Genomic DNA, 26,850 nt, shown 5'->3' with positions numbered 1-26,850 from the left:
CACACACATCCAAGCCATTTGGACATTTGGTAGTCTCTGTAGGTCGCATTGCATTTTAGTCACGTACCGTTGGAAAAGTTATCGAAGATTTAAACGCACGAACATGGGGCCAAAGAAAATTCAGACAGTGCGTTTCAGTAAATTCATAATTCCCAGGAATATCATACCGAACGATGAGGTCCTTAACCCGTAACAAACAGACTGACATAATTCGGGGCTTAAACGCGCCTGCTTTGGTTTCTAAAGGAATGCAAGGAAAGTAATTAGTAACTGTACTCGTTTTATGTTTTTTGTTGTACTTTTCTGTGGCATTTATTTGTGCAATTTAGTGTTCTTTTTGCACTTATTATTCTGAGACGCACCTTACGGGGATGCAGAAAGATGGGAAGTACCAGAAGCCGTCATCAAATGCCGTGAGTTATTGTAAAACGTCGAGTTCTTCAATTGCGACTCCAATGCGGACGGGAATATATTCGCGATGGGCGGGAAGAAGGAAAGGGGCAGGGGAAATGTGGGGACAACGAAGAACTAGAAACGGAAAATGGAAAACTCCTCGGACTCTCCAAACGATTTGCACGTAGTCGAGGAAAGAGAAAAAGTGCCAACTGTTTTGCTTGTCAAATTGAAATTAAAAGCCAAAATGTCTCAACTTGGCTGATCCCAATTCACCCCTCCGCCCTCCGCCTATGTATAGATACGAGTATACACCGCCTGATCAAGCAGCGTTCCCAGTTGGAGTCATAGATATAACCATTTTATAAAATCAATAAAACCAAATAAAATATGTAGAGAAGTATCCGCAGTCGAGCGGTTTAGGCGCACTTAGAGAATGCAATTTTCCTAAATAAAATAAGATTGATAAATATATGTTTTAAAAGTTAATCACAGCAAAAAAGGAGCATTCTGCACAAACCTCTATTTGTGGATTTATATTACTTATTATATCTTGTATTCAGTCTTTTAAATGCACTTCAAAACGGACGCAGTAGCTGAGTAGTTTTTGTGTATTTCTTGCAGTGCACGATGTGGCACGTAGTCAGTTGTGGATTCCTTTTCCTTGGGACAGGGGCAACTCCCCGGAGGCAGACGCAGGACGAGACCGAGCCAGACGCGCTGCTGCGGTCAGCTTTGGTTGTATTGTGATACTTTTGCGGTGGCGTGACCTTTGCCCCCCACCAGAAATTGGCAGCAAATGCGAAAGAATGTGGCAGCTTTACGTGAAAGAGGGGATTCTCGTGTCTGGGTCAGTAGTTGGTGGTGGTCCACTTGATCAAAGGCTCGTCCACCTTAAATTTCATTTCAATTGCAACGCCATGTTTTCTCTGCGTATTTCAAGAAATCGAAAAACATGCGTTGTGTGTGTATTTGATGTTGATTAACTTTCATGTAGTTTCTTTTCCGTAAATTTCATACTGAAACGACGAACTGCGAATGGTTTTTATTGAAGTCTTCGTGCCACTTCTGTATGTTCCCCACGTTAATTGGCCCCGTGCTCGCTCATTTGGCCAATTGCCCTTTGCGGCTCCGCATTTCATTTGCCCCTCGTTCCCGCGTTCCTGCGTTCCCGCGTTCACTCGTTCATATATTGATGATTTAAGTGCCATTTCGACTTTCGGCAATCCTGTGGGATCCTGCAGCCCCTGGAGTCTCTGTAGTCCTCGGACCCCCAGTAAAATGCAGCTAGCGGCCTGCGTAGCCAGCTTGGCAATTATTCATGCAGCCTAAACACAAAACAGAAGCTGCCTATACATGTGTGTGCGTGTTTCCGTGGGTATGTGTATGTGTTAGGCTGAAATAGTGTGTGTGTGCAAATGAGGGAGTCCATGTGGGTGCAATTAAACGAAACTGTCTGTCTGTCCATCTGGCAGCCTCATCTCATCTGCACTTTCGCCATTCAACACTTGCCAAAAATGTGCCCCACCTGTTTAGAAATTCACGAAGGGAAATAGAATGTTAAGCAATATATCAGGCTTTTCATTCTGAAAGGGAGCATAAAGTGAGACATTTTTTTCAGTGCACTTTGTGCCGTCTTGCGTTTCGGTTGTTTAGTTGCGTTCGCGCAATTTTCCCATTTCGCGCTCGCTTATTAATGAATTTTCCAATAATTTCTGCTGCTAAAGGGAATGGGAAGGGGGCTGTGGTGATCGGGATTCGAAGTACGAACCCCACGTCCATGTGCTGCTGGCATTTTGGTCGCACTCGGAGTTATTGTTCGAGCATCGGCCACTAAATCATTTTATTCCAACGGAAAACAGTTGACCGATGGTGAATACAGACGAATCTATTATTGTTTTGCGCATCACGAAGTCTTCCGTGTTGCGTTTTGATTTCGGATTATTTCCATAGATTGGTTGTTTTAAAAGGAGACGAAATTTGTTGTGTCCAATGGGTTAACTAATAAGTGAAATAATTCGCGTAAAACTTACGTTAGTTGCGTAAAACGATTTCAATATTAGCTCATTTCTGATCCGTGGCAGAGGGGGTCCTGTACCCAGTATCCTTCATTCAGCGTAGTCGGAGCTCAAACTCAATCAGCGACCAACAACAGCCCGAGGCACTGTATGCTTTTCTTTTTTCACGCTTTCCCGACCACGTTTTTCCACATTTTCCAACCCTACAAGGCGCAGCTCGGCAACTTTCATTTGTTTGGGGAATTCGAAGTGAACGTTTTCTGCCATTAGTTAAGCTTGAGGTCGATTGCTGGCTTGAAAAGGGGCACACGCGGAAAAATTAAATGTAAGAATTTAGGACTAACATCTGCTCTTTTCGACACAAACTTGCCGTGATGTTTTAAGATATTTAATAACAATTTAGCTCAGTCAGCTTTGTTGCTTGAATTAAATATTGATCATGATGCATAAATATGTATACACTTTAGATTATTTGCTGTGTAAGCGATATGGGGAAGGAGGTGTGGAAAGTGGCGAAGAAGACGAGGGGAATCCCCACTTGAGTTTCCGGTTGTGTGTTAACGTTAATGCTGTTAAGTGTTAACTCTGGGTCTCGGTAATGTATGTTTGATAAGTTAATTTTCGCCGATAGGAGGGGTGGGGAAATCGAAGGGATAGCCGGTAAAACTGGCAGCTTATCATTAAAGGCATTGGAAACGATTCCTTGGCAGGCACACACAGCCAAAAGGACTCCCACGGCAACGAAGCCATTAAAGTGCTTTGTGTGGGTGGCTCAGTGGTGGATAATGGGGCAGAGGAACCGGGGGGCATTCAACGTTACAAAGACGTGGCCGCAGCCTTCGCCCCTCTGACCTCCGAAAATAACCCTCATTCAGTCACTCATCGTCATTGATCCAATCATTCATTTTCTGCAAGGGGCCGAAAGGGCAGGGCCATTTTGATTGCCCAGTTAGTGGGTGGGTGGAGTGGTGACACGAATGGTAAAGTCACCAGGTCACCAAAGGCTGACAGTCAGCCATCCACATACATAATACAGTGGGTTCAATTATTTTGAATGTTTTGCACTATGACGAAGTATATTATTAAAAACCAATAATTGCATTATAATGTGAATTGTGACTATGTGCAAGCCAAATAAATTGAATTCATACGCCGTGACTTAATATCTGTATCGTTATTGAAATTGATGTAACCTACATTTAGAGCATATTACAATTAAGGTTTAATACTTACTTAACACACTGGTAAAAGGGCGCAAGTAGGAATTAATACACTTGAATGTTTGCGTTTTTATGAACTATGTGCGAGGGCCAATGTGCGAGTATCTACGGAACACGATGAATGATTTGTTTTATTTTTATTTGATTTACTTAAGAAATCGAACGCTTTACGATTTTGATTTGCGCTCGTTGTGTTTGCTTATGAAAGTGCTACTTACAGTGCAACAATGGCTGCCACATCGGGCATCCCCCAACCATTCCGCAGTAACCAAAGTTCTGGAGCTTTCTCCAATATGCCAATGTCAGGACGAATGTGGGAGGCAGGAAGGACCAGGTTCAGGACCACGACCAGGACCACGACCAGGACCACGACCAGGACCACGACCAGGACCACGACCAGGACCACGACCAGTACCAGTACCAGGTCTAGGACCACGACCAGGACCAGCACTAGGACCAATAACCGCCATTCCCCTGCGAAATCCCAAGTGGCTGGTGTCGTTGCTCGGTTCGCTTCTGTTTGGGTTCGGTTTGGTTATGGCTTGGCTTTGGGCTGATTACACTGTGCGGAAAAAGAGCTTCTTTAAAATAAATCATAAAGAATGAATGAGATTTTTAAACAACTTAGTTATTACCTAATTACATTTATTGGGCTACACTCCAAACAGAAAAATTCAGTCATGTTTTTGGAATATATTTATGACAAATTTTAGCTGGTGATAATAAGTTGTGAATAATCCTCGACTCTTGACTCAAATACAAACTTTAGTGAACAGTGCAAAACTTTAGCTCGGGAGCTGGCTTGGCTTGTTATCCTTTCTGCGCGAGGACTCGCTGGTAATCAATGAAATTACTTTTTAGTTCAAGGCGAGCCAATAGCGTTGCAAAATGAAATTATTGAGAGTAGGACGGAGGAGGCGGCGCTGGTGAACGTGGGTGTGGATGACTAGGAGAATGAGATGGTCCTGGCGCTTTTTTTCCAGAGCTTGCTAATGAAGTGCTGCCTAGATTGGAGGGCGGGATCGGGCGTGAGATATTGGCGGGACATGCCAGCTCACATTTTTCAGTTATTTCAGTTCAGCTCAGTTCAGTTCCAGCTCCTCTTTTTTTCCGGTTGGCTTGGGTGTTGCATACATTTGCGCTTAATGGCTTTGGGGAATTCCGATGACGTTTATAGTCGACGGCAGCCGGATCTGCTGCTCCTTGGATCCTCGGGGAAATTTGCTTTTGAAAGTTTCCCTCCTCTCTTTCCACACCGCGCCGCCCCCCACCGCCCCTATTGCCGCCTGCTTCAAAAACACTTAAAGCCCGGCTCAGAATAAATGGGAGAGAAATGGCCTGCACATAAAGCAAGGCACAATCTCTGCCCGGACAATAACTCCTTGATGGTCAATGATTTGCTGATGGATGATCTTCATTTTATCCCGGCCTGGATGGCACAAAACCAGACCGGAGATTATCAACTTGTCGAGATGGATGAAGGACAGCAGGCAAAAACGATGCATTTGTTTAGTTTCTTTAAACGCCTAAATAATGTTAAATACTTAATTTATTTATACAGATTAAATAGGCCTTTTGAAGGGATATCACACAGACGTTCGGTGCTCCCTGGCCATAATTACTGCGTTCCTTCGATGGTTCACTGTACAGAACACCAACCATAGCTGCATGTCCGGATGATTGACTTCGGCCGCGGCGATTTCCGTTGAAGGATGGCGAAAGGATGCCTGGCAGGCAGGCAGGCGGTTGGGTAGAAAGGATGCTTGACAGGAGGGGGAGGCTGGGAAGGTAGAGGAGTAGACAGCGGAGGCAGGCAGTCAAGGGTTAAGCGGGTCACAGCCGGTTGACAGTTGCAATTAATGCGGCAATTGCAGTTGAGTTTTTGTGCCAAAGATGATGCTGCATCATCAGAAGATGGATGTTGACGGGGACGGGACGCGGATGGGTAGTGGGCCAGGAGGAGTAGCTCCATGTCCACCATGGTTATTCCCAGTCTACAGCTCCTTCTGCTAATTGGCATGCATCAATGCATCGATGACGTTTATTAGCAGTGCTCAGACACACTCGAGGGCGGTGGGATGGCACTCTCTGATGACGTTATTGTGTGCGCAGTGCGGCAAATTAACTTAATTTGATTTAATGGGCAATGCGAGCCCAGCTGACGGATAATAATACTAGCGATCCGGATCCACGTGGATTCAAGTGGAGAGTGGGTAATTGGTGCACTTCGAGGGCCCAATGCCAAACAGCCAACAATGCAGCCCATTAAAACACGGCCTAATTGCCAGCGACTTCTATACGAGATCCACACTCTTCACTGACTGTTAACATTGCTTATTGCATACATTTTTGCGCTTTGAATTTAATTGCGTTATATGTATTTATCGTCCACACGCTAGCAGCTAGTCTAGTTCCTTATGACGCAAACTTATGACACTATAGTATAGCCTGTTTTCACGTTCTTAAATTCCACTGACACGGTGCAGGATCATCTGTGCGTGGAGTACAGGCAATCATTAGTCCACGAGATGTAAACACTGGCGCTGGTTTCTCCCCCCACCCCCGTCCAACAAAAGCCCCTCTTTCAGGCTTACATATGTAGATGTGTTCTTTGGGCACTGATTTAGCTCCTGTCGCATCTTGTTCCACTCGTTGTCGTCATCGGGTCGAGTGGCAGTATTTAATGAGGTGCAAATGAGCTTGTCCCGGCATCAGCATCATCACACCGTGTAGCCCAAGGAGCCAGAGTCGCGCCCTTTAAAAAGAAATTAGCTGCCAGGAGTAGGCCAAGTGGCAGAGGACCCAAAGAGCAACCGGCTCAAGAGTGCACAGCGAGAAAAGGTTGAGAAAGTACCGCGGACACATAACATTTGTAGCTCCTAGCTTGAAAATGTTTGTATAATTCCCATTTCTTATACTTGAAATGTGTTTTATGAATTTCTTTCATCAAAGTCTTTTTATAGAAGTCGTAGATATTTTTCTTAGTGCACTCTGAATCGAGATGAGTGGCAAATGTTGTTGCTAATTTCCCCACTTGCTCTGTTTTCTTGTTTTTTTGTTTTTCTTTAACTGTCTGTCTGTCTGTGCGTCTTGAGAATTTTACATATTTTCTATGAAAATTACCATAGACACATGGCGGTCGTCCTGCTGCCTTCTTCTTGGAGCGGTGGAGTCAGAAATCAGGGAGACGGTGTGGGTTTACTTCGCCCCCGGCCCAGCCTTCTTGCTCACATGCCGGGCACGTAGTCGTGGGTGCACTTAACATGATAAGCGACAAGACACCTAACATGTTCAACACGACACCTTCACGACAGCGACGGCGAAGCAGCCGAGATCCTTCAGGGTATGGCGATGGGTGTGGTGATGGGGATGGGGATGGGACTTTCAGGGAGGTTCTGACCCCACAGAAGCATGACGCTGCAGGAGATGTGGGTACTGAGTACTCAGCTCGTTTATGGCCAAGACTTTGATTTGATGGGTGACATTTATCACGTTCATAGGTAAACAGAAATAATCAAAGCACTGCAAAGCTTGTTAAAAATTGGTATTAAAGGGTATATCGTAAATTCCTGGCACTTGATGTGTACAATTATTTGAATTGCGCAGAATAAACTAACATTATGTCTTCCATTCCGACAAAACTTTCGAAAATGAGTGTGGGCAATGGTCTTTCAAGAGTTGGAATAATGCAAATTGTATGCAAAATGTAATCAATTGGCGTCATTTTAAATGCAATTTGTAAGTGACAGCTACCTGAATACTCTGTATGCGAGCAAAATCTGGGCTATCTCAACGGGAGACTTTGCATTGCTGGCAGGGAAGGGGATGTGGAGATACCACTTGCTTGGTTTTGCAGCGATTTGCGGGTGGTGCGGCACACAAGGTGTTCCTACAACCTTACTGCTCCTTTTCTCTCTTGTTTCTGGGCCTCATGCCATTGCCGCTGCTGTTGCTGCTGCTGACTTGCGGCTTCTCTGTCTGCGGCAGGCCTTCTGCGGAATACACTCGCCCACATGTCATACGTATTAAGCCAGTGTCCTAGAGCACGTGTGTGGCATAAGTTGCCACAGCGCTTACACTCGACGCCCGCCGAATTCCTACGAAACACCGTCCGACTCCACGCCGCAGCTGCAATTATCTATTTGCGACAAACATTTGCAAACAAATTTAGCCTTTGACTAATTAGCGGGCTTGGCGTTTTTCCTATTCTGGGCCAACACTTTCTATGCAAATGGTTGCTTTTAGGCGCAAATTACATATTGAGTTGTGCCACTCAAATTGGCTTTAATTCAAAAGTGTAGTAATTAAATGCGCAAATATCAGAACTTTTCAATCGTGGGCCACTTTAAACGTCGGGCTGCGGGAATTCCTAATTGTTTGTTAGGTTCTGCCTGACTGCATATCTTGCTTACAAAAAAAGAAATGGTAAATGGAAAATGGAAAACAATCTAAGTATTGCGATTAAAATATTACACATACGCCTTTTATACATACGTTTATCTGCCATCTGTCTACTTTAATGGACAAACACTGCATATAGCTCACACTCAAACACAATTAAGTGGGCCAGGCCTGTAAGACGACTTTGTAATTATTTTTCGCAATGGAAATTCGCCTCGACCCTTTTCACTTCATACGTTTGCTTCTTTTTTTTTTGGGCTGCTGCGAAATTTATGGACAGCTCCATAAATTGTCATACCACAATGTGGGCGGAGCGGTGGATATAGCAAACCGAACCACAAAACGATTGAATGCAACCACGTAACGTTTTGCCACTTTTTACACTTGTCTATAGTATTTTAAATATACTTTTGCGGTCGGCAGGGAAAGGGGCAAAAACAAAGCTAATAAATATAAAAAAAAATCTGCGTAAAACGACGAAAATTGCTACCAATTGTGGAAATAATTTTTAAGGGAAATCGTTTAAATAAACCGGAAACTCGAGGATAATATGTGAGTTTATTTATGTTGTTGATTAAGCAATAACATTTTGTCTTGGGTTTAGATATAGAAATCTTGCTCTTATATGTCTTTTAATTCCATTACGTTTAAAGACCCTTGATATCCTGTGTTTCATAAAAACAACCCCCGTGATAAGTACCTTTCAAAACGCATAAAAACCAGGTTACCTCCATTTATTTACCTCTCTTTTTCGACCGCTGGTGACTTTTCACGTTAGTTTTCACTTATTTTTTCTTTTTTTTTTGCTCTAGGCTACACAAATTGCATAAGGTCGAGGATTTTGGGGGAAACGGGTGGGGAAGCTGACGAGTCAATGACTCGGAATGAACACCTTTAAGCCGCTTAGAAAATTGCAATGCCCAAAAATCACATCACAGCGAAGCGGAGTGGCCAGCAACAACAATGGTTAGACATTTTTCCAGTTGTCGAGGGGCATGACATTGCATGGCCATGCCTAGTAATGCACTGGAAAAAAATTGCTTCTCCTGCATTTTCAATAAATCTATACGCATTTATAAGTTAAATATAAAAAGATATCAATTAAAAAGCGGTAATAAAAAATTACATTTAAGGCTCCAAGAATGGCAATATTTAGTAAAATGCACATACATATATATAATGCATATATTCATGAGAGTAATGTTTTTCATCATACATTTATAAAATTTGCATTGTCAATTTTTGAGAGCCTTCATGTATAGGAAATTTCCGGCGTTCTCATGAAGCACTTGCTCAGTACATCACAGCCCAACAACTCCATTTCTGCGACTCCTTTTCCCTGTTGCACTCGCTTCTGTCCAAAAGGATTTCCAAATCAATTTGATTTGCCGGTTAGAGTTTGTGTGTGTGTGTATGTGTATGTGTGCGTGTGTGTTGCGTTTGGAAGGGGGACTGGGAAAGTGGGAAACTGACGGGGGAAAATGGTGAAAAGGGGTAGTTTCAGGTCTGCTGCCGTTCGCAATCAATATGCAATACTGTTGCCCATTGTCTCTTGCTTTTTGATTTCGTTTGCTTTTGTCAATTTCCACGGGCGGCCTCTTGGCTTTTTTTTTTTTTTGATCCCACCGGTCTTGACTCCTCGTTTATTTCATTTTTTGTATTCTTGTTGATTTTGTTTGCTGCAGAGATTTCATTGCTTGGTTCTGCTTTGTTTGCCTCAATGCCACTCCCATTCCAATTTCAACACGCCCAGCGAAATCACTTTTGACTTGGCATTTTAATGACGTTGCGAAATTCCAGTCGTAACAAGCGAAATTAACAATGTTTTTCGAATGTAAGCAATATTCCAAATTCCCTACATTGTTGATTTGCTGAGAATCTTCACATTTGACAGTCATTTACAACTAATAATGTAAATATTAGTTTGTTGTTATGAGGTATATCCCCCATTAACTATCAGCATCATCACAGGTATGTGAATGCCTGAGCGCCACACGAAGTGAAGCTCCATTGGGTATATTTTATCAACGTAAAACCTGCAAATTCGCTGTAAACCAATTTATTTTCCAGTTGCTCCTTTCTACGGAAAAATTATTCGATAATAGAAAATCAAATTGCAACAAATTCGCACACAATTGCAACACAAAATGGGAGAAGAAAAAAGAAAAGATAAAAACGATATGAGATCGAAAATAAAGTGAATGCCATCAGCAAGACGCCATTGCGTCAGTTCGATTCTCCCCATTTTCACTTGAGGCGGCGGGCAAATCTAGGGGAAGTCTGGCTTACTCCAAAAGGGCAACAATGTTGTCGCATTTCGTAACTGTCTTGCATCGGTCGCACCCTCAGACACCCCGGAAAATCCTCGGAAAAGCGGGGAAAAGGGGTTTCCCCGAGCACATGCAGCGAGTTAAAGAATTCCAATCAGCACGACCATTGTTCTTGAGACATTCGCCCGACAAAATTGAAGATAATTGAAGTGTAAAACGTTGCAAGCGGAAGTGCAGCAGTCAGCAAGGGGTTTCCCTGGAAAATCACCCCTTCCCCCATCCATTCATCCCACACTCCTGAGCTTGTGTTTGTGCTGATGTCAAGGCATATTATGCAATACAATTTTGGCAACAGCAGAGTTCCCTCCTCAAACATTTTTGAGTCACGTCGACTGTCGAATGCGGAAATGATGAGACAAAAGGAAAGATGAGGCGAAAAGAAAGAGACGGCTTTATACGGCAAGAAAGAGATGGCCGCTTATGGAGGGAGAGAGAAGGGCTTATGGCAAAGAAACAAGACCACAGCGTAAATGGGGGCCAGCAATAAAACTGTTTGCTGCATGGACAGCAACAACAATGACTGTGCAAGTACACTGGAAAACAACATTCAATGAAAATAAATCCAGCGACGCTCATCTTTCTCCGTTTAAAAAACCGCGTAAGATAGAAAAAGCCAAAAATATTTGCAGTGTTTGAAGTAAAACAGGAATCCGAACAATGGCAGCAATATGAAGTCGAGAAATAAGAACAAGAAGCACAATAACAAAACAACGATATGCAAATCGCTGACAACGAAGTGAGCCAACCATCCTTGCACCGAATCCTTTTGTCTTGCCAATGCAATTGCCAAATTGCCAACGTAATAAGAAACAAGAAAAAGATTCTGGGGACAGCAAAAAAGGAGACTGCCAACACCGATAGAGCAGAACAAAAACTTGGACTTTTTTCATAGGCAATTTTCGAGTGGATATTACACGAGTTTTTATGGCAGAGCTTTTTATTTTGTACAAGATCGGAGACATTTCGCTTCCAAAGGTGGAATGAAGTGAAAATCACTTCTAAACCTTTTATGTCATGGCATGTTTTGTTTTTTCGTGGCTTTGTAAATAATATATTGTAATAATTTGATCAAGAAACAGCCAGTTTTAATCGTGATTTGGTTTTCAAAGGCAGACACATCTGCATATGCAACAAAAATATGTCGAAAATGGAATGTAAACGAAAACTGAAAGTAAATCAAAACAAGAAACGACAAAAATCGCGCAACGACATGCGATAAAAAATTGCTTTGCTTTTGTGATTGAAGCGACCCCCAGGGGAGAGGCGTCGGTGGGCGGGGCCAATGCCATGGGTGGTCAAATGGAAAAAGGGGGGCCATTTTGCTTTAGGCGGAAATGTCATTGGCAACGCGACTCAGATTGTCAACAGTTGTATAAACGATTGGGATGTTTACTTCATAATACGTATAGAGGGCCCAAAACTCCCCCCTTTTCTGCCAGTGTAGGCAGCATCGGAAAATCGAGAATAAAAACAACAACATTGCCGCAGTGCCGTAAAATCAGGGCTGAAGCAAAATGATAGAAATCTTAAACCCTTTTCATGATCGTGAAATATTTCTTAATTTTTTTTATAAACAAAAATATTATTTAGTTTACATCTATGTGGATGGCATTACATTTTTTGTGATGTGTGCACAAGCATTTTATATATTTGCAGCCCTAGAGAACATAAAAAATGGGGAAATCCCAGGGTAGCATTTTCAAAGGGGTCTGGGAAAATTGGCATCCATCACCTGGAGCGCATTACCAGCGGTAAAAGCGAAAACGAATAAATGAAATTCCGAATGCATGTGAAATTGCATTTGTGCATGCAGATGAGCGGGGAAGATGGGCAAAACGTAGGTGGAAAACCGGGCAAAGAACAAGAGTTTTAAGTTGGACAGGCGATGGGTTTAGAAAAGTAGGCGTGGCGGTAACCCTTTTCGGAATTTTTTAAAATGCTTTGCTATCACTTGGAATGAGAACACTTTCTAAAATAATAAATTGGAAATATGAATAACTGTATGTTGGTCGAAAACATAAAACCAGTTTAAAAAACTTGGTCGCTTAAAACTTTAAGCTCAAGTGTTCTTTGCAAAACTCCCCGTTTCTTGGTTTTTTCCTTATTTTTGGTGAAACCTTTTCCGCTTTTTCTGTGTTTTCCTTTAGCCGCCGGCAAATACCTCCAACATCTGTCACTCTCGATTGTCCCTAACCATCGCCCCTAAAATTGTGTCGACCGTGTTATCCACTTTTGGGCGCCCGGCTCCTCCTCGTCGCCCCTTTCCAAATCGTCCGCCCACTTCGTCCACTACGCCCTTCCCGCCATCCTTTTTTCCCTGACCATTTAAAGTCAACGATGCGTTGATGCTGCAAAGGATTCCCGCTGCACACAGGCTGCTGTCAGCAGGTGACTGCCCTAAGGGGCGTGGCACGTGGGGAAGGATTCGTTGAACAGACAATTCGCTGACTGGTAGCCAAAAAAAAAAAAGTACAGGAATAAACAAAAACAAAAAGTACAGAAAACAATGAAATAAGCGTACTGTTTTCCCTTTTTCCACCTTACTCCACAGATATACAGTTTGGTTTCAATTTTTAGTTCGCAAAATATAGCAATATAGCAATAAATAATTGGTAACAATAACACAACAGTCAAAAGTATAATTTTGTTCATCATTAGTTTATATTCATTTAAATTATACTTAATATTGTTAATACTGCTAGTATCTTAAACGAATGTGTATATCTGTATCTGTACGTATGCAGACGTATAAATAGTTTCATGTGCACTTGATTGTTTGCGCTGTTTTTGATCAGTTTTTGAACCACGGCTGTTTGTGGCAACAAAGCGGAAATGCGATTTAAATTATTTGATTTCCGTGTTTGTGGGCGAGCTATTTATTTGTCTCCGCAGTGTTTTAAACTGCATATGTGATATGTATTTTGGTGACATAACGATGCACACATGTGTATGTGAATTCAAAGCTGGCTTTATTTATGCTTAATGCGTTTGTTTTGCGTTCGCATTTCTTTAATAAGTTTTATGAGCTCTGCACTTTTTAATTGTAGACAAATTGAAGTAAGCTAAGCCCCTCGGATGCAGCGTATTAACAAATTCCATATTTTGCAAAACTTTTCCACTGTTTGGTCCCCTTTACTTTTCTGTTTTCGTTTCGTTTCCCTTTTTTCGTTGCCTCTATCCTAATGATGGCCACTTCAGTGTTTCCGCTTGCCAGCGGTGGAAAGCGCAACGGCAATGGGGAAAGCCAAAAGGAAAGCCATCGGCATTGGCAGCATCAGGAGGGCCGTTTGGGGGTGGGGGATGGACTGGCGTGAATGTAGCTCGTAAATTTGTTAGTTTATTAGCGCAATTTCCGTTGCTAATTAATTTCCAGGCCACACACACAAATACGGCAACGAAACGGAGTCAACACTACAAAAAATGGAGTTCACTTAAAAACTGGGCTTAAATTCGTTTTGAACAAGAGTTGTGCAAAAAATCTATTTATTTAGTTGTGAGACTTGTTTTAACTACGTTTTTGTGAAGATCATATATTAAATGTTTTTTGCTATAATGAAAAAACATTCGTAAATATTAAAATTTTGCCAAGAGTCGTTTTCACAATTTTCCGTTCAAAAAGTAAAGTATTTTGATCCTAGCATTGGAAATAGAAGTGCAAATATGAAATGTGCTTTTTTTTTGTGGTTTTTGGTAAAAAATAATCAGTATTTCTTCTGTAGCATTAATAATAATTGTCCAAAACTAGTATGTCATACCTCGTTGAATTTGTAACAAAATTCCCTATCGGTCGATGTACATACACTGAAATGATAATTTTTGGCCATTTTTCGAAAATTTTGATGATGGTACCCCTTTACCAAAAATGCAAAAATTTGATTTTCCCCAAATCCGTACAAAAAAGATAGGTATCGTTAGCCGTGTTAATTACATTCTTAAAAGAGTTATTATTTTACCTGTATGACCATTTTTGGCCAAGCTATGAAAAACTACATTCCATCATAGGCTCCTAATTGCTTTATGATTGAAATACTTCTCTAAGTGTAGTTTAGGTCGTCTCGCTCTGACGCTGGTAGAGATATTAGTGACATACAGCCTGCAGTTTTTAAAATGCCGGAAAGTGAGTGGCTGTGAGGTGGATGAGAGGGGGCCGAGGTGGAAAGGAAGGACGCTTCAAGGATGCTGCGGTTTTGTTCTTGTGCCAGGCAATCTGCTGAGCTGCATATTTCTAATTAATTAACCTGCATGCTGGAGTGTATATATGTACATATAATAAATCCATGTAAATATACCAACACACACACAAACACCGAGCACCTATGCAAATTTTCAATTTCCGGCCATGTCTTAAGTAGAAGAATTGCTAACTGGCAGTAGGTAGCCCTTTGATGCTCTAAAACAGCGATTTAATATGAAAAGTGACTTAAAATATAGCAAAGAAAAGCACTACATTTCGCTTACTTACATGCACGCGGTGCAAATTGAATTAGTTTTTTGTGTGCTCCAACTTGTGTGGCTAAGCTCATTTCCTGTGGCTTTATTATTTTTTGTTAGAGTATTGTGCCCCATAAAAATAAAAGCCGACTGAAAGCGGCTACAAAGGAGGCCAGCGACAAGCTATAAATTATAATTTCCAAGACATGTTTTCGGCACATGGCTCGGGTGGTGGGGAGACGAGGGGCATGGTGGCATGGCGGCAGGGGGTCAGGGGGCCAGGGGTCAGGGGTCGGGGGTCGGTGTGTGACTTTGACAAGTTTTGATGATGTGTGCCCCGGCATATCGCCCGCTTCATGCCCAAACCCCAAAACCCAATCCCACTCCCTCGTGTAGGCAACATTTTTCAATTAACAAACGAACGAAAAATGTATGACATGCCACACATAGATACTCACTAATACTACCATGCTAGCCACTCGACATGAGAAACGGTGCCAGGCACCTCCCACCGTCCCACTGCCACCCCCGTGCACCCTCTCTTTCAACCTGATACACATCATTTTTCATAGGCTTTCAGGTTTTCCCCTTGCACTTCCCCCCACCGCAGCGCTTCGAATCAAAGTGCCAAAAACGTCCTGTCAAAAGAGGAAAAAGGGTGGTAAAAAAAAGTGGCGCAGGGGGATCTGCGGATCAGAGGGTAACTAACTAACTAACAACCAGCGGACGAAGACGAGGAGAAGTACTCAGATCGAATGGCAAAGCCACTGAAAACACATCAAAGCTTACTTCAAAAATACAACGGATATTCTTACTGAACTTTAAGGGGACAACGAATTCTAGAAAGTTTTGACAACTTGAAAAAAATGTTGGCTTTATTTTATGATAAATTCCATAGGTATACGAAACGAGTTTAATAAATTATTTAATAAAGGGTATCGAGGAACAGACTCTTTGTATTGATACAGCCCTATGCATACATTCATTTATATATATGTATATATTAGGGGGATTAGTCTGGGCGCCTGCCTGTGTGATGTACTTGTGTCATTCGTTTTCGCCTTGGCAAAATGACAAGCGAAATGTTTGCTGCCACAAAATTTCATTTACAAAAAGGGTTATTAATATTATAAAATTTGACGCTGGGCGGCCATCACATAGCGGACCTCTCGTTAGCCTCCTGCTCCTCCTTAGTCTACTTGCGAGCCGTGTTCTGGGTTGTCTTTTTGGGCGTTTTGTGGCGCGCTAAACACCTGCTATTTTATGATTTTATTAGGCACTCAACACGCCACACGAAAAGGGGTTTATCGCCAAGGGTGGGCACTCTAGGGAACCTGATGTTCTAACTTGACGTGTGGAAAGCGAACTTCACTTGATGAAATGATTCGTGTCCGCAGCGAAAGGGAGAAAGAATGAAGACTGGCAAAAAATATATTGAGAAGCTTTTATTGTTATTTTATTCCTAATAACCCATTATATTTTGTTGTATTTATACTTGTAAGACTTAACTCATCACTTTTACCAGTCTCTGTTCACAAAATTCAGTCGTGTCATTTCCCCACTTCTTCCCCTACAAGTTTACCATCAAAATCACTTGCCAAATTGTGACAGGAAAAGCAACGGTGTTTTAAAGGCCAAAAGTGTCACTATACCCATGTCCCTTTGTTTAGCGTTTCCTGGGGCGGATGCCGGGCCAAAGGGGGCGTCGCTCTCCCACTGTCCAGCGGTTGTATAAACGTTTTCCCATAAATAAACTGCCAAACATAAAATATGCATATGAAAGCTGGCCTCACTCACTCACACAAAAGGCGAAGCACTCACACTCGGACATGCATTTAAATTGATTCAACTTACACAGACTCTATACACTGAGCGAAAGAACAGGGAACGGTTCCTGAAAAAGGCCTAGTAGAATATTAGTTGAATTGTTTCATTTTAGTAGTGCTAAAACAGCTGGATATTTTGATATATTTAATTGTCAAATGGCAATCTAATTTGGTTTTAATCAATTATAATAGTAGCATAACTGGACGTCCTTTTTTGTTATCCACAATTTCGCTTTGCTAAATCAGCAAACACAAAAGTTGTTGAAAACATCGCAATCAGAACAAATGGATCCTATACTCAGCGACACGGAATAAGTGTTCTCCCCCTGCTTTTCCTTTCACCTAATTAATTTCCAACTTTTCCAACAAATTTTGCTGAAAATTATAATGATTTTAGCTGGTGAAAATTTCCGGGCCATAAAATGTGAGCATATTCAAAACAAACCCAATAAAAAAAAGTAACCCAAAACCCAGCGATGATTTCCTTGGAGACAAATTAGAAAAAGCAGTTGACACACGCACACCGCAAATGCTTTTTCGGGGTTTTTCTTCAGGATCCTTTGGTCAAACATTAATAAACTTGCAAACGCTGGAAGTTTTCCTCTGGCATTTTTCCCCCTTGCCCCTAAGAAGTTCAGGTCAAAATGTTGCCACTGGCAATTTGGCATTTGTCTTTATTAAAGTGTCCGTGCGAGTGCTTTTGTGTGTGAAAATCTTTTATTTTTACCGGAAGTAGTGGAAAGTCTGCAGCCATGGGTTTCCGGGTAACATTGCCATCTGGGGTCGTCTGGGCTGAAACTCAGAATTTTATTTTCCTAGAAATGGTTTGAAAAATTTCGATAAAATTTCGTAAATGATTATCTTTACGTCAAGTATAACACATATATACTTCACTTTTCTTATGGATGTTTTTTATGAAACGGCTTGTATGCGTTTATAATACCCCAAGTTCTCTACAAACTTTCTGATTCTGTCATTTCTTGACGGGTTTTATTATGCAGCTCGGTAAATTAGCGAAAATTCGCCTTTTGTGGCACCGTTGAGTAACTAATTTGGTTTGGTTAAAAACTAACCAGAGATGAGAGCTCTAAATATGTACACAAAAATGTCTGTGAAAAAAATATGTAAGAACAGGAATCCATGTATATAAATGAGTTGGCTCAAGGGCGTGGGTTTGGGGGTGGGCAATGGGGAGGGGCAGGGGTGTGCAGGGACAGGGGAACCTAACAGGTGGAAGACGATTTAATGCATACAAAATGATTTACACGCCGCTGGCCAAAGATAATACGAGAGCTGGTTGGCTAAAGGAGGGGTGTTGCTATGGATAGGGATGCACGCATGTGTGCCTCCTCCGTAGCAGCCCCCCTCACTCCCCACTTCTCACAACGCCCATGCCACTGGTCTTCTGTTATCTGCTGGGGGCCCAGTTTTTGTGCTTGGCTAGCAGATGCAGCTCCTCCCGTGCGAACCACCAAACGCCTCACAACCCCCTCAGCTGCACCACATTCTTCCACACTTGCTGCAACACCCTCGGCACTCCATGCTCCCCCCATCCCCCTATCACCCCATCGACCCATCGCCCCTTTCAGTGCCCGCCAGGAAGGCTCTGCTTCATATAATCAGGCAGCGCTGAAAAGTATGCTACGCTTTTTGCCCCCATTGACTGCACTCACAAAAATGCCCTCTTATTGATTTTTTGTGCCGTATTTTTATAAACTACCAATGCTAATATGTATGTACCAAACAAAAGTAGTGCATTTAAAATGTACCAGAATAAAAGTTAAGTCAGTAAATCCCCGATTGTGGACTCTATTGTTTGGACTATTGTTGCGCAAAGGTGTGTACGAAACTATTATTTTCAATTTTTGTAGTGCACAAATAGCTTTCTCTCGCTCCTTTACGCTCTGCCAGCTAGCATTTCAAAGCCAGGAGCCTGACAGGCCATCAAGCTGAAATCTCTGATGATACGAAATCAGCATAAGCAACAACAACAACAACAACAGCAGCGGGAGCAGAAGCAGGAGCAGGAGGGGCGTAGTGGCTAGAAGGGTATACAAAAAAGGGGTGAGGAAGACTGCGTTTATGGCACAAAAGCAACTGCAAATAGGGTTAACAGCCAGTGCAATTTTCATATTACCAGGCTTTCGAAAAACTGCAGGCGATTTTAAACAACCCCTGCCATTCCCCTTTGCCCGCTTCTTAACCCTATCGTTGCAACGGAGAGTTCGTTGAACGCATTTTGAGCGGAAAAAATGTTTTAAAGAGTCCCCATCGAACGCTGCACATGGAATATGGGGGAAGGTTCTTAGTACGATTTGGTTTCAGATTATGGGAAGCACACAACAAAGCATTGAAACAAAGACACAACAAAGACTTGAAAACCACTTTCGTGGTTTTCAACGGGTTTTCAAGGAAATCACATCATCGGAAATACATTTCCTATGTCCAGCCAGCAGTTAATCATATCTTAGTCTAAAATATACATTGAATAATTTAATAGTAAATAGGTTTCTGCCCACCTGATACTAATTATTACAAAAAGATTACGAGCGACTTGCAAACAAAGGGTATTAATAGAACACGGCAATGCGGACTCAAGTGATTTGACCAGAGTTGAATGCTTTCAAATCCCCTGACCCATGGCCTCGCTCACTCTTCCACCCAACTCTTTTCTTCTACAAACTCTGAGGATGCGAATGCAAAATTGACAAATCCAAAATGCTTTGTATAAGCACACATTGTTTAGACCCATTTGCGTTGAAAAGGAAGCAGAAGTCAAGTAAGATGTTCACAGCCAACTGATAGAGAATGAAAATGAAAGACAGAGAGAGATGGTTAAATTAAGTGTGTGTGTGTGAGAGAAAGAGCGAAGGAGTGGGACAGAACGTGCCATTAAATCTCTTTAGAACTCAATTCTTATTCCCAACGCAATTTATACAACAAAATTCCAGACTCAGTCGCACACACAGATGCATTCCACACATATGTATGCAACTAACACACACACACACTCAGCGACCAAAAACGCTACAAATAAAGATTTAGGAATGTACGAAATGAAATACTCTAACTGCTATAATAATTTTTTAATCCTACATTTGATTTCATATCTAGTTAAAAAAAAAAAGTTATATTAAACAGAGAATATGCTTAAAATTTACTTTAGTTTCTTAAATCATACTAAAATGGACTTTCTATATTAAAATTAACTCATTGCACACATTAATTTATAAATGTGAATTTCCCACACAAATATTTGAAAAATGTTTCGAATTTGATTTTATGCGTTCGTATTTTTTATAGAGTATATTTATAAAGGCAAAAAAAAAAAAAAAAAAAAAAAAAAAAAAAAAAAAAGAAGGCAGTAAAAAGCAGAAGAAAGAAGTGAACACGAAAAATTGAAACGATGCACAACAAAAGCACCGCCGCTTCTGCATTTTTCTTCGCTTTCTCCTTCTCTGTACATGTGTGAGTGTGACATATAGAGCGGAATAGAAAATAAGCGCACGTCAACTGCATGACACAAACAGAGAAAACACACGACGCGATAAAGCCGAAAAAGTATAAAAAAAGCCAACACACTTGGGGCAGCGAAAGGAAGCGAGGTGCAAAGGAGTAGGCGGAGAAAAAGGAAGCGAGTCCTGCAGGAGAGTGCATAAAAATGGCGTTAAGCCGTGGAACATATTTATATATTTCGCGCACGAAAAGAAAAAGCTATTTTAGTCACTTCATGCAAAACCGAAATACACGAATGGAAAAACTGAAAAATCAACAGGCGGCAGTGACTGGTAATAAATTTTTAATTGTTATACTAGGTGTCTTAAATGAATAAGATCTCTGATCAGGCGTTTTGCCGATGTCCCTGGAACTACGAAAGCTGCATATATTAAGACTGAGCATAAAAATAGTATCAACGTTGCGTATGAGTAATGAACGCGTATATGTAAATTACTCATACGCACTGTGGTGGCAAACATATCAACGCTGCGTATTAGGTTTGTACGCGTATATGTAAATTACTCATACGCACTGTGGTGGCAAACATATTAAAAACACCAGTTTAATAAACTGGCTTTTCTGGCAGCTTATGCATATATATTCACTGACCATTTGCCTGTGACTTTCTATGGCGTTTCTTTGCCTTCTATTTGCCAACTTGTTTCGTTCATTATTTTGCTTGCCCAGTTATTATCATTTGTGCGAGAGGCGGCAGTTACCTGAACAAGAATAGGGGGGTACTTGCCTGGTACTTGGAGTGGCTTTTCACTACCCCACCCCCTTGTGTTCCCCGTCCATCAAACGCCATTTCAGGAAAATGCGGGCCGGTGTGTGTGTGGCTGTGTGTGTGAGATCCCAGTTGTTGCTTCTGTTTGCCGTCGTTTTGTTTTTGTTTTCATTTTGCTTGGCTGGTTTGTTTGTTTGCTTTGCCGCCTGCCCTCGTTGGCTCGTTGAATCTGCCACAGCCCACCACCACCCCCCTTTTCGACTCCATTTTCCGCCCCCTTGGCGACCATGTCAGAACTTTGCCAACATTGCATACTTCAAGGGGCCAGTCGAAATGGCCATACTGCATTCCACAGGACATGAAGATCCTTGCTCAATGGACCACGAATAACTTTCCGCTTTAAATCGAACAGACATGTTTTTTTAGCATACCCCTTTTAAATATTCACTTATTTACGGATCCTACATCATTAATATCATATCATATTATTTACAATTATAGAAGGTAATCAGTGGCCAGCCAGATTAAAAAAAAAAAACAAGTTGCAAGCTTAAGACGAAACACATGAAAACAAAACAGTCGGTATCTGTCTTGGAGATCTGCGATAAAGTATTCGAAAATATGCTTCAGTTTGCCCTTAGTAAGGCTTTAAGTTCCTCAAAGGCTCGGGATTCCCTCCTTTTGCTTCGCGGCAGGGAATTAATTTTTGTACATATATCTCAAGGCTTTAACACATTTATCACCAAATCTTGTTAGTTGTGCTGAGCCTCATTGGATTGGGGCGGACCCAAATGAGGGGGCGTGGCGAACAGTGGTGCGTCAACATGATTAACGCTTTATTATGAGAATGTGTGCGCGAGTCTGCTGTCTGTGTATATACTATATATGTATATGTATGTATAAATCCTGGCACATCCTTGCGCCAGCCGCTTTTTTCTGTTTGTTTTTCTTCGCTTCAGTCCCATGGCGCTGGAATAAATGTGAATACTTTTTTATAATTAATTGACACATGTGTGCAGTGGCTCCTTTATCCTTTATCCTCGGGTTGAACTGCACAAATAATTAAACTAAAGGCGCCTGCTCAGCAACGGAAATCGCTGTCAATTCATTTTGCCGCATTTTAAATGCTCGAAAGTAATTTAAAACAAAAAACCGTAAGCGAAAGAAAAAGAAAAAGCGCCGAAAATAACGAAATGTATACAAGGATCGAAAGGATATCGATGGGATGGCTGGCTGTATGGCTGTATGGCGGGATGGTTGGAAATTTATTGTTTTTGCCATTAGCGCTGCGCAAATGCGTGGAAAGTCGAAAAATCGGAGGTGGAATGGTGGAAAGGTGGCACGGAAGGGTCTTTTGCCGGAATTGATGTCGATGAGTTTTCGTTAATGTGCGAATATTTATTAAAAGGAATTGGCGTCGTGCAATAACCCCCTTGAATGGCCACAAAAGCGATCGTTGTGGGTAAATTGAAATGCGTGATAAAGGGTTGCAAAATCTAAGCTTAAGTTGAAGTACAACTGTAAAACACTTAAAACCATTCAAACTTCACAATTAAACTCCGAAATTGCACAAACATGTTGTTTGAAACGTTCTCTCTCATTGTGGCGACTATACTTTTCCACGTTGATTTTTCTCGCAGTTTTTAGTGTCTGCCGGCAAATACTTTTTTGGCCTTTTATATTTGTGTAAAAATTTGTTCGCCCAACTCTTTGGCGGCTGCTCATTAGCCGCTTGTCCAGTTTGCTCATTTGCCTGGCCATTAACCGGCTTCAACTTCAACTGCAGTTGGAAGCCCACCACCCCCCTCCTTCCAATCCCTTAACCCTGTGACGCCCCTAGCTGACCCGAAAACTTTTGCCACTTGCCGGTCATTGTTGTCGTTTTAAAAATCCAGAAAGAGTGCGAAGAGTGTGGATGAAGGCGGGAAATATCGAGGGAAACTACGGCAATTAAATACTGGGCGTGCGAAAACTTCAGGGCGGCGTGAAGGGCGTGGTTGCACTGAAGGAAAATGTACTTTTTGCCCAACAGTTTGATCAACAGTTATTTTCGAATATTTCAAAACCCCTTTAAAACGTGTTGCACACAGTGATCGTTCAGATGGTTACTCTTAATTTAAGAATATACATCTTAATATTTCGATTTGCGAACATGTATTTTCCAGTGCCCTTGGCTTCAGTTTGAGTTGAGGCGAGTTGACCAACAACCGTCGAAGTTCGTTGGCGACGACAATCAATTTACCTGACGCCACTGAAGAGGTGGGTGGTGGGCTGGTTTTGTGGCTGTATAGAGAGGTTGTGGGCCAAAGGTAACATCTCTGGTTCCTCCATCGCCTGATAAATGAGAAAAGTTTTTAACGCCGTCCGCTCAGGTCGGCTCATTGGCATTTTTACGATGTCCCTGTGAAGGGAAACGGAGCGGGAAGGGGGCAATGGGCTGAGAAAATGCTGGGAAAACGCAGGGAAAGCCAAGGGAGCCATGGACAAATAGGCAACAAATGAGACGAGCCTGGGATGCTTAATAGAAAAACTGAAGCGTATGGGATTGGCAGTGGAAGAAGGGAAAGCGGAGGGGCATTTTTCATTTAAGAAGGTGGGAGAAAGGGGGAAAATCGGGTGGAAAAGCGAATGGCTGGCGGTGGGTGATGCCTGGTGGCTGGTCGAGCGGGGCACTTAAAACTTTTTAGCATGCAACCGCGAAACGTTGCAGCTGGCAAACTTTTATTTTTTTTTTTGGTACACCCCTCTCTCGAAAAAAAGGAAATACATGTCCCAAAAATGTGTGTGGGTGTGTGTGTGTGTGTGTGATGGGGGCGTTGTAATGCTTGGTCTCCAGTGGGTTGTCCCTGGTCATGACCAAAGCCTGTCAGCAATTAAAAGTACAGAGCCAACGTGTTGCCCTCTATCGGGGACATTAAAAGCACACTACCGTAAAGAATATTTTTCTAATGTTCTGTAATATATATTATATGGTTGCGTAAGAATAATATAAAATCTGATAAATATAGTAAATATCGTGGTAACCTGAGCATTTTTAAAGTCTTTGCAAGTTCTTTCCAATATGGTATAGTGCCCTGACAGAGTTGTCGTTCGAAGGCTTCTAACAAACTAAAAATAAGTGAAAAACTGACTAAAATGAAAGGGTGAGTGGAAAGGGTCTGACTTTTGACCGCGGGCAGCAGAAGCGTGACAAAAAGCGTGACCCGAACTCTACTTTTCCTCCTTTTTTTTGGGAGTGAGAACACAGGAGGAGTGGAGTACATAGTTCAGTGGCGCAGAGGAGTTGCGGTCTTTTGTGGCGGGTTTTGTGTCTGCTAACAAATTTCGATAAATTACAGTTACATTTGCCAAAGTCACAGTGCAGGAGTGGCCTTGGGTGGGTGGCAAGGACCCCCTCAACTCCGTGCCAATGTCTGTCTCTCCCGCTCGCTGAACCCTTTCAACCCTTTCCCCAAATTTCCCCTTTGTGTCTGCGACTGGCGACCGGCTACTAGCGGCTGCATAATTCAATTTGTGTGAAAGTTTTGCGAGTGCGTGGTGGAGCATTTTTAGGAACTCCCTTCTATACCATAACACCCCCCTCATTACACCCCACTATGACGCTATTTCACTAAGGAGAACCAACTAATGCGGCACATAATTCAAACCAAAGCTAAAAATTTTTGGTTTTGTATGGGGCTATGGGCGAATGACCAGAGTCTCTGGGTTCAGGGGTGGAAGGGTCACGTGGGCTCACAGACGCAAACCGAGATTATAATTGCAATGCCATCCAGTGAACTTTAATTCAACGAAATGTGGTCAGAGGTTAGTGTTCGTAATGTCCATAGGTGTGCGAGCTATTTAAACTGAAATGTACCCATATATATGCAATTTTTTATATTTCTAGCTTAAGCTCAACCTTAACCTAACCTTTAGCCCTCCGCTTCCCCGTTCGAAGATTTCTCTCGATCCTTTATAGACTATTGTGTATCTCGGTGCATTGATCTGATTTTCAATTGTTGCCGGCGGACCAGAGGCGAAGAAACGCTGCAAACATTTTGTTGGCAACCGAAAATCGTGTGTCGGCTATAAATCAGGCTCAGCCTGGAGCGGTGGGCAAGGAGGTAAGGGCGGGGAGGCGGGTTAAGGGCGGAAAGGCGACTGATTACGTGGTTCAGATCCGGACCGGGCCAAAACGAAACTAACGATTTTACGCTACATTTGCTGCTCGAAGGAAGTTAAAGAAGGTGGGAGGAGGGGGGTGGTGTGTTGGTGTCTGGGGGTAGACAATTTCTGACCATGGACATGTCAACCCCCTCCCTGGCAGCCGAATTCCGCTACCCTTTTGTTGTTGGCCATATTACATAGTTGAGTGCATTTATTTATTTGCTGGTATGTCAACCTGTTTGTCTCCTTTTCAATTTTCCCCTGGTAAGGAGAAGAGAAGGGGGAAAAGGGAACAACTGAAGGGTCAGAAACTGACCCCATTGATCCTGGCCAAGTTCTTGATTAACTTATTATGCTCATTTGATTGCTCGACTTAATTTGCCATTTCTTTCATCTCTTTCAATTTTTCTCTTCTTTTGGGCGGCAGAACTTTTAGGCTCTTCGAAAATTGAATTTTCTTTTGATAACTTTTTCAGGTTTTTACGCATTGTTGTGCTCTTCTGCTTAAATTCATTTCCATTGTTGGCGAAATTTAATTTCAAAATTAATTTCATTTTTTATTCTGTTCGATTGTTAATAGCCGCATATGTATGCGTTTATATTCATATTCAAACAGACACAAACTGCCTTTGCCTCTATTTTATAATTGTTTATTGTGCTCGTTTGATTTGATTTGAACATTTCAATTTCATATTTTTGTTTGAGGACATCTTTTGTCGCTAGTTCAATTTGTATATAATTGGCATTCAAGTGTTGACTGCTGAACTTTCCAGACTGGATTCCTTGGGAGTTTTTGCACAACATTTTCATATTATTTTATATGCACAATTACTGATTAATATAACTGCATAACGAGAGGTTAACGGACGCATTTTTGTGTAATATGTATGAGGTATGAGCATGATGATTCAAATTCGCAAATACCTTTTTCAAGGGCCCCGTTACGCGTTTTTTATGCGCCGTGCAATGCGTAAATCAAACGCTGATTAAGTGCGATTTTTCGCGCATAAATTAAATCAGAATTATTGGCCGAAAGCGGACTGTCAGCGCCCACGCGTCCTGTGGTTTGGACCACACTGCGTACTGCTTTCAGCCAATTCGAGTCGACTCGTCGTCATGGCAGCCAAAGGACCACGGTCGTAGGAAAAATTTAGCACAAATTATTTAAAAACCGTGACTATATAACTTTTCAAGCAGTAAATAAAGTTTATACAACATTAGTTTTCCTAAACTAAAGGCGCGTGTTTAACAATGGAGATGTATTTGAAACACAGTTTTTCGCAGAATTGGTTGCTCAACTTGTCACTCAAACCACTGTTGCAGCAATTGGTATTATCAATGTGCCGCCTCTGACCGCCGCTCATACATAGATTCGCTCTTCATTGAACATTATTTTTTGTTTTGTTTGCGATCGGGCGCTGCGTGATTTTCAACCGGTGGCGGTGCAACATGGCGTATGCTTATCAAATTAACGAATTACCAGCCTTTACAATGGCCCCGTTCGACATTTTCCGCTTTCCGCGAGCGCATGCGGTTGCAATAAATGATAATCGAGCAGGGGGAGGGCTTGGCCGGTTTCAACCCCCCCTAAAGTCCCCGCTCGGCCCGCTCTTTAACCCTTGTCGCTTCCTTTTTGATGGTCGCTGCGGCTGCGTTGACCAAAAGTCGTAAATTCCGTTGTTGCCATTTGCCGCAGAAAAACAGTGGGTGGTGCGAGATGGCTGACTACGGCGGGCAGTGGGTTGGCAACACAACAATGCAAACAGTGCCACAAATGCACAAAATACGAACAGCAAGTACCACCATCAGCACCACCACCCACCGAATGCACCGCTCAACGTTCGACATAATTAAAAGCGC

At 42.2% G+C, this 26,850-nt stretch overlaps 1 long non-coding RNA gene across 1 annotated transcript in view; it reads left to right on the top strand.

Annotated features, from left to right (window-relative positions):
• Nucleotides 1–26,850, top strand: part of LOC120456553 — a 163,472-nt gene that overhangs the window by 15,426 nt on the left and 121,196 nt on the right. The gene's annotated exons all lie outside the window — the stretch shown is intronic.

This window comes from Drosophila santomea, chromosome X, assembly GCF_016746245.2.
Source record: "Drosophila santomea strain STO CAGO 1482 chromosome X, Prin_Dsan_1.1, whole genome shotgun sequence".
Classification (NCBI taxonomy): Eukaryota; Metazoa; Arthropoda; class Insecta; order Diptera; family Drosophilidae; genus Drosophila; species Drosophila santomea.
Note: the sequence above shows the minus strand (reverse complement) of the source record. Positions and strands in the feature narration are given on the sequence as shown.